This window comes from Giraffa tippelskirchi, chromosome 9 (genome assembly GCF_054371585.1).
Source record: "Giraffa tippelskirchi isolate mGirTip1 chromosome 9, T2T-mGirTip1v1.2.pri, whole genome shotgun sequence".
Lineage (NCBI taxonomy): Eukaryota > Metazoa > Chordata > Mammalia > Artiodactyla > Giraffidae > Giraffa > Giraffa tippelskirchi.
The window spans coordinates 135,203,045-135,212,828 of NC_137283.1; positions in this window are offsets into that span (position 1 = coordinate 135,203,045).

The following is a 9,784-nucleotide window of genomic DNA, read 5'->3' on the forward strand; positions in this document are numbered from 1 at the left end:
GAGAATGTCAACATTCACCTTTGATTTTAGAAGGTCACTATTCACTTAACATTAGAAATCATTAGTTGAAAATAAATATAATTTAGTTGCACATTAGCTGACCAGTCACACTTCTATTGCATTGGATACAGCCCCAGTAGTTATTTTCCCTGGTGAGTCTCAACTGAAATGGTATCTGTGTGCTTTAATCATTGCCAGTCCCCAGACTTGTTGTACTTATGTGCTGAAATTTTTCCTCAGCAGCAAAGTAAAATATTTTGCTCTACCTATACAGTTCAACTCTGCCTTCCTAGTAAGGCATTCACACTTGGCAATTACCAACCAGTTTGGATAAGAGATGCAAAGTCTTATTTATTGCTTTATCTAAACTGGAAAATAACCAAAGAAAAATTTCCCTAACATATAAACAACATGTAACAAAAACAAAACCCCTATGTAGCATTGAGTGGAACAGCATGTAAACTGTTCCTTTACTCCTATGATTCTATGATTCCTTGATTTCTCCTTTGGTACTTTGATAATGAAAATTAAACAACTGTGGAAAGAAATACAGACATTTCTTTTATCTTGACATTTTGCTGTCCCAGGCAGTTTCCAAACTTGCTTCAAGTTTGATGTTAGTCCTTTGAAGAGGGTCTACCAGGAAGGGGTTCTTATGTAATTCTGCGTTCTATTTAAGATAAATCATTTAGTGTAAAAAAACGTTGTATTTCTATAATATCTATCATGATTACCTCTCAGCTTATTTTTAAATGATACGAAATTTAGGGAATTAGACAATTAAAGTCTTCTACTTAATGGCACAAGTGATATTCTTCAATACGATCATCTAAAATAATCATTAATGGTGACTGTGGTAAATTATTCTCTAGAGTTAGTAGTATCATTACTGGCTGTGTTATTTTCTAGAAGTAACTGTGTATGCTGACCAAAATGTGGCCTTGCTACTTTCTCCCTGTATTTCTGGAGAAGGTGCTCTGACTTGACCAGAGAGAACTGAGCTGGGAGTTTAGGCCTGAAGTCTCCCATTGCAGACTCTACTTGCAGTTGGAACCTGAATTTTTTCAGTTGGAAAGACCTGAAAAATGGTCTCATTTGGTCCCCTCATTTTCCATCTGAGAGGACACAGCCCCATATCCCAGGATATGCTCCAAGAAGCCTTTGGATATGTGGCTAAACTGATGATAAAAATTGTCATTTTGTTGAAGATTAAAATATTCTCTATTTAATATATGTGGAAGGAATATACTTTGTACATTGATACGGGTGTATTGGTGACGAATATCAGGGATGAGGACCATAAACGTACTATGAGTCCAGAAACACTTTTTAATGCCCGAAAAATAAGCTAACAAGGGCAATTTGTCAGCTTCCATGGAGGTGTGTACAGATGCGGAAGAATGTCCTTTACAAAGCCAATATGTACAAGCGTCATCTCCCTCAGGCCATCATTTGCACTGTGCACTCTGAGTCTGTGCAGTATTTTCCTGATCTGCACTTGTTCCCTTTAATTAGGCCACCAGCAGTGATGTAGGACAATGGAGTCTCCTGAATTAGGGGCTTAACAACAGAATCCTTGTTGGGCCCTTAATACACAGGTGAACTAGCAGATTCAAGGATATGCCTTTAAAGAGAAGGAAAGACAAGGGGAGCCGTTTGTCCAGAAATGAGTGATGTGGAGCAAACCTGCTTGCAGGTGAAATCGTGAGAGAGTATTTTACAAAAGATTACAGCTAGTTCTTTGCCTTGCCATCAGATAAAGTAAAAAAAATTAATGTAATTTTTAGAAGCAGTTATAAATAAGGGAATATTGCTGTCTATAATTGGTTTTTAGGGGAATTGGACTTTTAAAAAATAATCCAGGATTAGGTATCCATTGCATAGTGTTGACAGAATGTTGCTAATGTTTGCAGAGAAGAACTTGCTTTTTAAAGATCTCTAAGATGAATGAGAATAAGACATGGATTCTCATGCTAGACTAACGTGCAGTTCTGGTCCACAAAAATCTGGAGAGACAACTGCATTAACATGCCAGTTATTGATTTGTAGTGATAACAAGAGCAGAAGAAAAACTATTTTTTTGAGATATGGAATTCTAGTGGATATGTTTTCAGATTCTAAAAATGAGAGACAAAAAGAACCTTTTGAAAAGTGCCTTTATTTTCTTGTATTTGTGCTTTGGTGAAATTCCAGTGTAATTTCTGTTGTTGTTAGCTTTTGTCTTCCACTTCCTTGCTTCCCTTTGAGTGTTTCTAAATTTGGATTCATTGGAGAGAAATAGAATGCCTTAGCCAACATAATTTACCATACATGATTGTTATTTTTAATATTTTAAAATGTTTTATTTATGTTTACATTGTACAAAATAGATCATTAAAATTTTGGTGATATGAAAACCATATTCAAAAAAATCAGAGCTATCAAATGTTTAGATAAAGACTTCAAAACTTCTCAGGAATAGCTTCTATCTAAAACATACCAAATTTAAAATTATTATAGCGTTGCCATCTTGAATAAAATTGGTTTTAATTTACTGGCTGAAAAACTTTATAAACGAGCCAACAATCTCGAGTTCTCCACTTCTTTGCATTCCTTTCGAGGGTCATTTCAGGACATTCTGTGCAGTGACCAGAAGAGGGCAGCATGACCTCAGCTGTGGGAAAAGCTGCACAAACCAATGCTTTCTGAACTGAGAAGGCTGGGAGCTGACGAAGAGCAGACTTACAGCAGCAGGTGCTGCAGTGTGTCTATCAAGCAGGATACACAGGAAACAAATGTGAAATAAAACTGTTTAATGCCTCTGAATGCTGTGGATTTTTACGCATATTTTCCAGAGCAATTGCCCCTTCCCTTGTAAAAATGAAATGGGTCAGATGTTGAGATTTTTATGGGATTTAGAAAGTTGTACATGCCTAACTAAGACCTTGACTCCCCAGCTGGGGCATTTCTAATCTCTATGTTTTTTTCTATGGAGTCATAATTTTCTAAGAACAGTAGACTCACCTTCCTTATTTCTTCTCAGATTTCTAAAGTGATCTTAATAATAAGGAATAAAGAACTCAGATCTCAGGCTGAAAAAATTACATATATGCACCTGAACTATTACCGTCTGTTTTGTTGCAGGAGAGAAAAGATTAGATTGGTAAATCTATGGACTTCAAGATTTTCAGACCTCAGCTTCTATTTAGTATCCAGTTTGCTTTCCTTGAGGGGGCAGCTTCCAGGGAATACAAGCTTGCAGTGTGCAACTGGGATATATTTTGCCGAAATACATATATATCAGTATCTATATTTATCCATCTATATGCATAAGTTTGCATGTGTGTAAAGAACTTGTATGCTTTCTTAGCTTCTTTCAGGAAATTTAACCATGGCGAATTACTATGTATTGGTTTTAAGAAAAAGAGGAGAAAATGAGGGCTGAAATTGAGAAATGTTCTCGCTACTTATGTTATTACTCTGGTTAGAAAAGAAAAGATTCAAAGGGTTATTTTGATTCCAGCCTCAACTTTCATTTAAAGATCCTATATTCTTTAAAGTTTCATTTAGGAGATAGTTCCTAGAAACCTTACCTCTGAAATACGGATTTCTGTTGCTCATTTTAATTTACTTTTCATTTTTAATTTCCTCATGTCTGCATATAATCTGCTTTGGGTAGTGCTTGCCTTTCCCCCACCCTGGCCCCATTTTGAGAAGGCAACCCTTCTGTAATGGTGTAAATTTGACTTGTGTGTTCTAAAGAGAACATTTTATCAATATATTCATTTTTTCCATTAAAATCTTGGGTTAACAAATGCATAAATATAGCATTTATGGATTCAGCAGGTGAACTTGAAATCTAGTTTACCGCTTAACAGCTAATATCACTGGCAGGATTACTTTATCAGAAATAATGACCTAGTGTGGATTTGAATAAATGAAAACCTAGACATTTAATCATAATGCAGTCAGAGGTTTATCCAGGCTTCCATACTTAGTGTGTGTGCACTCAGTTGTGTCTGACTCTTTGCAACCCCATAGACTGTAGCCCACCAGGCTCCTCTGTCCATGAGATTTCTCAGTCCAGAATACTGGAATGGGTTTCCCTTTCTTCCTTCAGGAGATCTTTCTGACCCAGTGATCGAACCTTCGTCTCCTGCATTGGCAGATGGATTCTTTACCACTGAGCCTATACTTAGTAGGGAGGGAATATCTGATTTTAAAACCCATTCCACCTTTCTTTTTCAATATGCTGGGTCTCCCCGTTAAATAATTGTAAACAAAGACACTGGTACTAATTTTCATCCCTTTTGACATATGAAGAATTTAAAAATGGGATTTGACAGGTTTTTGGTGTTTTTGTAAGGCTGATGTCTGGGCATCAGATTGGTTAGTATAGGTTGTTATAGTGTCCATACCAATCCACTTGATAAGGGTATAGCAGTGTGCACACAAACACACACACACACAAACATACACATACATACACATAGTGATTGCTCAGCCCACACTGGCTTTATGGTCAGTGGTTGGGGTGGAGGCTTGGGTGTGAATCCTGGTTTCACTGGTTAGTTATTAGGAGATGCTAGAAAAGTCATTTAGCTTATTTAAATCCCTATTATTTTTCTCTAAAATAGAAATACTATTACTGTTTCATAGTGTGTGTGTGTGTGTGTGTGAAGATTAACTGAGAAAATATATGTAAAGTGCTTAGTTTAGTGTCTAGAAGATAAATGATGGTGGTTATTATGATGATAAAGAATTATCACAGCAGATTTGAATACATATAAAAAGTATAATCAGGCTACTTTTTCCTTGCAAATCCCTAACTTACATAAAGATAGCTTTAAGATCTGTTAAAAACTTGGATATCCTCTAAGGAATAGGTTATAACTTTTCGTTACACAGTGCTTGAGACAATATATTTGTGTAACCTTCTCAGAAAAGTTTTATAAATAGCTTTCATAGGCCATGGACTTTATTAGGGTCCTGTTCCTAAGGGATTCATAGAAGCTGGTCTGAAGATTATTTAGAAAGATTATAGAAAACTGTTTTGCCCAGTGGGAGTTATGTCTGTTCAGACTTCTATTCTTGGCTTCAGTTCTCAACTGTGGCTTTGTACCTCCATAGATAACATGCGTGTTGAGTTAAGAGCATTGGTTGTGGTCATTTGAAGCTTTTATTCTGAACAGTATTTCCCAAACAAGAAAATTTTGCTCTGTACTAACATACTGGATGTTTAACACAATGTGTTCCCTTTATTTCTTAGAGTCACTCTGTTGTTTTTGTCTAAGAAACAAAATAAGTATTTGAAAATCTTGGACTTTTCCTTGAAAACCCTTTGACTTTGGGTCCTTTGTTTGTTTGTTTGTTTGTTTTCAGTTACAACTTATCATTGTCAGATAATGATTCTTCTTTCCCTGTCCTTCCTTCTGGTTGCCCATTTGTGCCGCCCATATTAGCTTATAAATTGCATACTTGAGTAAGAGTTTCTTGAAGATAGGAAACATTCTTCTTATGTACTTTCCCTAATGCCGAGTAAGATATTTTGTTCAAATGGTGGTTAAAAAAATGAAGATGTAACTATGAACTGTAGCCATATTTTGTGTATTAGGGATATAAACACTGCCAAGAATGATTAGGCTGAAATGGAGGCTCTTTATCCTGGAAGGATGACAATTGAATATTATGATGGGCAATACGTATGGTATAGATTAACCAATGGTCTTCCCATTATAATTTAGGCTAACTTAGAAAAGAAATAAAATAGAAAGCTACTTTATATACTGAGTAGGTGATACGTAACTCCAAGTGGTGATATGGGCTGAGAAGAGTAAGTTTCATTAAGTGTAGAGGCAAAAGGTAGAAGGAATAGTTAATGGAAGCTGCAGGTTTTAAGAAATCTCTGAACTTTAAAGCTACTGTGAGCTGTTGCTATCTTGGCAGTTCTACCAAGATTCAGTTCAGTTTAGTTCAGTTGCTCAGTCGTGTCCCAACTCTTTGCAACGCCATGGACTGCAGCACGCCAGGCTTCCTTGTCCATCACCAACTCCCAGAGCTTACTCAAACTCATGTCCATTGAGTCCATGATGCCTTCCAACCATCTCATCCTCTGTCAACCCCTTCTCCCACCTTCAATCTTTCCCAGCATCAGGGTCTTTTTCAGTGAGTCAGTTCTTCGCATCAGGTGGCCAAAGTATTGAAACTTCAGCTTCAGCATCAGTCCTTCCAATGAATATTCGGGACTCATTTCCTTTAGGATGGACTGGTTGGATGTCCTTGCAGTCCAAGGGACTCTCAAGAGTCTTCTCCAACACCACAGTTCAAAAGCATCAATTCTTTAGCACTCAGCTTTCTTTATAGTCCAGCTCTCACATCCATACACGACTACTGGAAAAACCATAGCTTTGACTAGATGGACCTTTGTTGGCAAAGTATGTCTCTGCTTTTTAATATACTGTAAGGTTGGTCATAGCTTTTCTTCCAAGGAACAAGTGTCTTTTAATTTCATGGCTGCAGTCACCATCTGCATTGATTTTGGAGCCCCCCAAAATAAAGTCTCTCACTGTTTCCATTGTTTACCGATTTATTTGCCATGAAGTGATGGGACTGCATGCCATGATCTTAGTTTTCTGAATGTTGAGTTTTAAGCCAAAATTTTCACTCTCTTCTTTCACTTTCATCAAGAGGCTCTTTAGTTCCTCTTTGCTTTCTTCTGTAAGGGTGTTGTCATCTGTGTATCTGAGTTACTGATATTTCTCCTGGCAATCTTGATTCCAGCTTATGCTTCATCCAGCCTGGCATTTCATATGATGTAGTCTGCACAGAAGTTAAATAATCAAGGTGACAATACAGCCTTGACGTACTCCTTTCCCGATTTGGAACCAGTCTGTTGTTTCATGTCCAGTTCTAACTGTTGCTTCTTGACCTGCATACAGGTTTCTCAGGAGGCAGATCAGGTGGACTGATATTCCCATCTCTTTAAGATTTCCACGGTTTGTTGTGATCCACACAGTTAAAGGCTTTGTTGTAGTCAGTAAAGTAGAAGTAGATGTTTTTCTGGAACTCGCTTGCTTTTTTGATGATCCAACGGATGTTGACAATTTAATCTCTGGTTCCTTTGCCTTTTCTAAATCCAGGCTGAACATCTGGAAGTTCACGGTTCATGTACTTTTGAACCTGTCTTGGAAAATTTTGAGCATTACTTTACTAGCATGTGAGATGAGTGCAATTGTGCGGAGGTTTGAACATTCTTTGGCATTGCCTTTCTTTGGGATTGGAATGAAAACGGACCTTTCCCAGTCCTGTGGCCACTGCTTAGTTTTCCAAATTTGCTGGTGTATTGAGTGCAGCAATTTCACAGCATCATCTTTTAGGATTTGAAAGAGCTCAACTGGAATTCCATCACATCCACTAGCTTTGTTCATAGTGATGCTTCCTAAGGTCCACTTGACTTCACATTCCAAGATGTCCGGCTCTAGGTGAGTGATCACACCATTGTGGTTATCTGGGTCATGAAAATCTTTTTTGTATAGTTCTTCTGTGTATTCTTACCACGTCTTCTTAATATTTTCTGCTTCTGTTAAGTCTATACCGTTTCTATCCTTTATTGTGCCCATCTTCACATGAAATGTTCCTATGGCATCTCTAATTTTCTCGAAGAGATCTCTAGTCTTTCCCATTCTATTGTTTTCCTCTATTTCTTTGCATTGAAGGCTAAGGAAAACTTTCTTATCTCTGCTTGCTATTCTTTGGAACTCTGCTTTCAAATGGGTATATCTTTCCTTTTCTCCTTTGCCTTTAGCTTTTCTTCTTTTCTCAGCTATTTGTAAGGCATCTCAGAGAACCATTTTGCCTTTTTCCATTTCTTTTTCTTGGGGCTGGCCTTGATCACTGCCTGCTGTACAGTGTCACCAACCTCTGTCTGTAGTTCTTCAGGCACTCTGCCTATCAGATCTAATGCCTTGAATCTATTTGTCACTTCCACTGTATAATCACAAGGGATTTGATTTAGGTCATACCTGAATGGTCTAGTGGTTTTCCCTACTTTCTTTAAGAGCAAGAATCCATTAGAAGAAATGGAGTAGCCATTATAGTCAACTAAAGAGCCCAAAATGCAGTACTTGGATGTGATCTCAAAAATGACAGAATGATATCTGTTCGTTTCCAAGGCAAACCATTCAATATCACAGTAATCCAAGTCTATGCCCCAACCAGTAATGCCGAAGAAGCAGAACTTGAATGGTTTATGAAGACCTACAAGACCTTCTAGAACTAACTCCCAAAAAAGATGTCCTTTTAATTATAGGGGACTGGAATGCAAAAGTAGGAAGCCAAGAGATACCTGGAGTAACAGGCAAATTTGGCCTTGGAGTACAAACTGAAGCAGGTCAAAGGCTAACAGCGTTTTGCCAAGAGAACACACTGGTCATAGCAAACACCCTCTTCCAACCACACAAGAGAAGACTCTACACATGGACATCACCAGATGGTCAATATCAAAATCAGATTGATTATACTCTTTGCAGCCAAAAATGTGGTAGCTCTATACAGTGAGCAAAAACAAGACTGGGAGCTGACTGTGGCTCAGATCATGAACTCCTTATTGCCAAATTCTACCAAGATTGAGTCATTCTATTGGACCAGTAGGGCCCTGACTTTGATCATGGTATCATTTGGTTGCTAAATCACGTCCAACTCTTTTGAGACCCCATGGACTCTAGCCCTCCAGCCTCCTCTGTCATTGGGATTTCCCAGGCAAGAATACTACAGTGGGTTGCTATTTCTTCTCCATAGGATCTTCCCAACCCAGGGATTGAGGCCACATATCTTGTGTTTCCTGCATTGGCAGGCGGATGCTTTACCATTGAGCCACCAGGGAAGCCTGTCTTTGACAATCAGGCTGTCTTATATTTTTTAGGAGTCAAAAAGAATGGAATGTATGAGTTATAATTATTTTCTTCTTGTCCCTAGCGCCCTTCATCATCCTCACCTAGCAAACCCCTAACCCTGGTTAATACAGTACTTTTCCTGGTCCATCCATGAACCACATAGGCAAACACCACTGCAGAAAAGCATGCAACCAAACCAACTGGTTTCATGTTGAATATATAAGAATGCAGGTAGGAGGTTAAAATTGTGGTGGCAACTTGATATTTCTTCCTGACTGTTTCTATTTTTTTCTCACTGAAATAAGAAACAAGGTCACCAGCCAGAATCAGCATGCAGGGTGAGGTGAAGATTTGAGGTGAGAGGAGAGTGACAAAGTCCACGGGCAAAGCAAATCCCCTTCAGATATCGTCCCTGTTACTCAATTCTCATTTAGAGCAGAACTACCCACAAGAGTTGCCTATACTCCCTGTCTTCAGTTCTGCTTCCAGTTCATTTTAAAATCACTCCCGTCATGTATTCATTCAGAATTTCTCTGAAACTTCTCAGGGTCACTGGTGAGTTCAGTTCAGTCACTCAGTCATGTACAACTCTTTGGGACCTCATGGACTGTAGCACGCCAGGCTTCCCTGTCCATCACTAAGTCCCAGAGCTTGCTCAAACTCATGTGCATGCTGTTAAACTTAATGATCAGTTCTCAGCGCTTTCCTTTTTTTGACTTCTCAGTAGCATTTGACAGTTGACCACTCCCTCCTCTGTGAAATACTTTCTAGTCTTCTGTTTTTTGCTACTTCATTGGCTCCTTCTTCTTGGTCTGCATCACCAATTCTTCATCCTCTCTCTGCCCCAACGTTGGAGAATGCAAGTTTCATCCCCTGAATCTCCTCTCTGTCCACACACACTCGTTTAGTGGTCT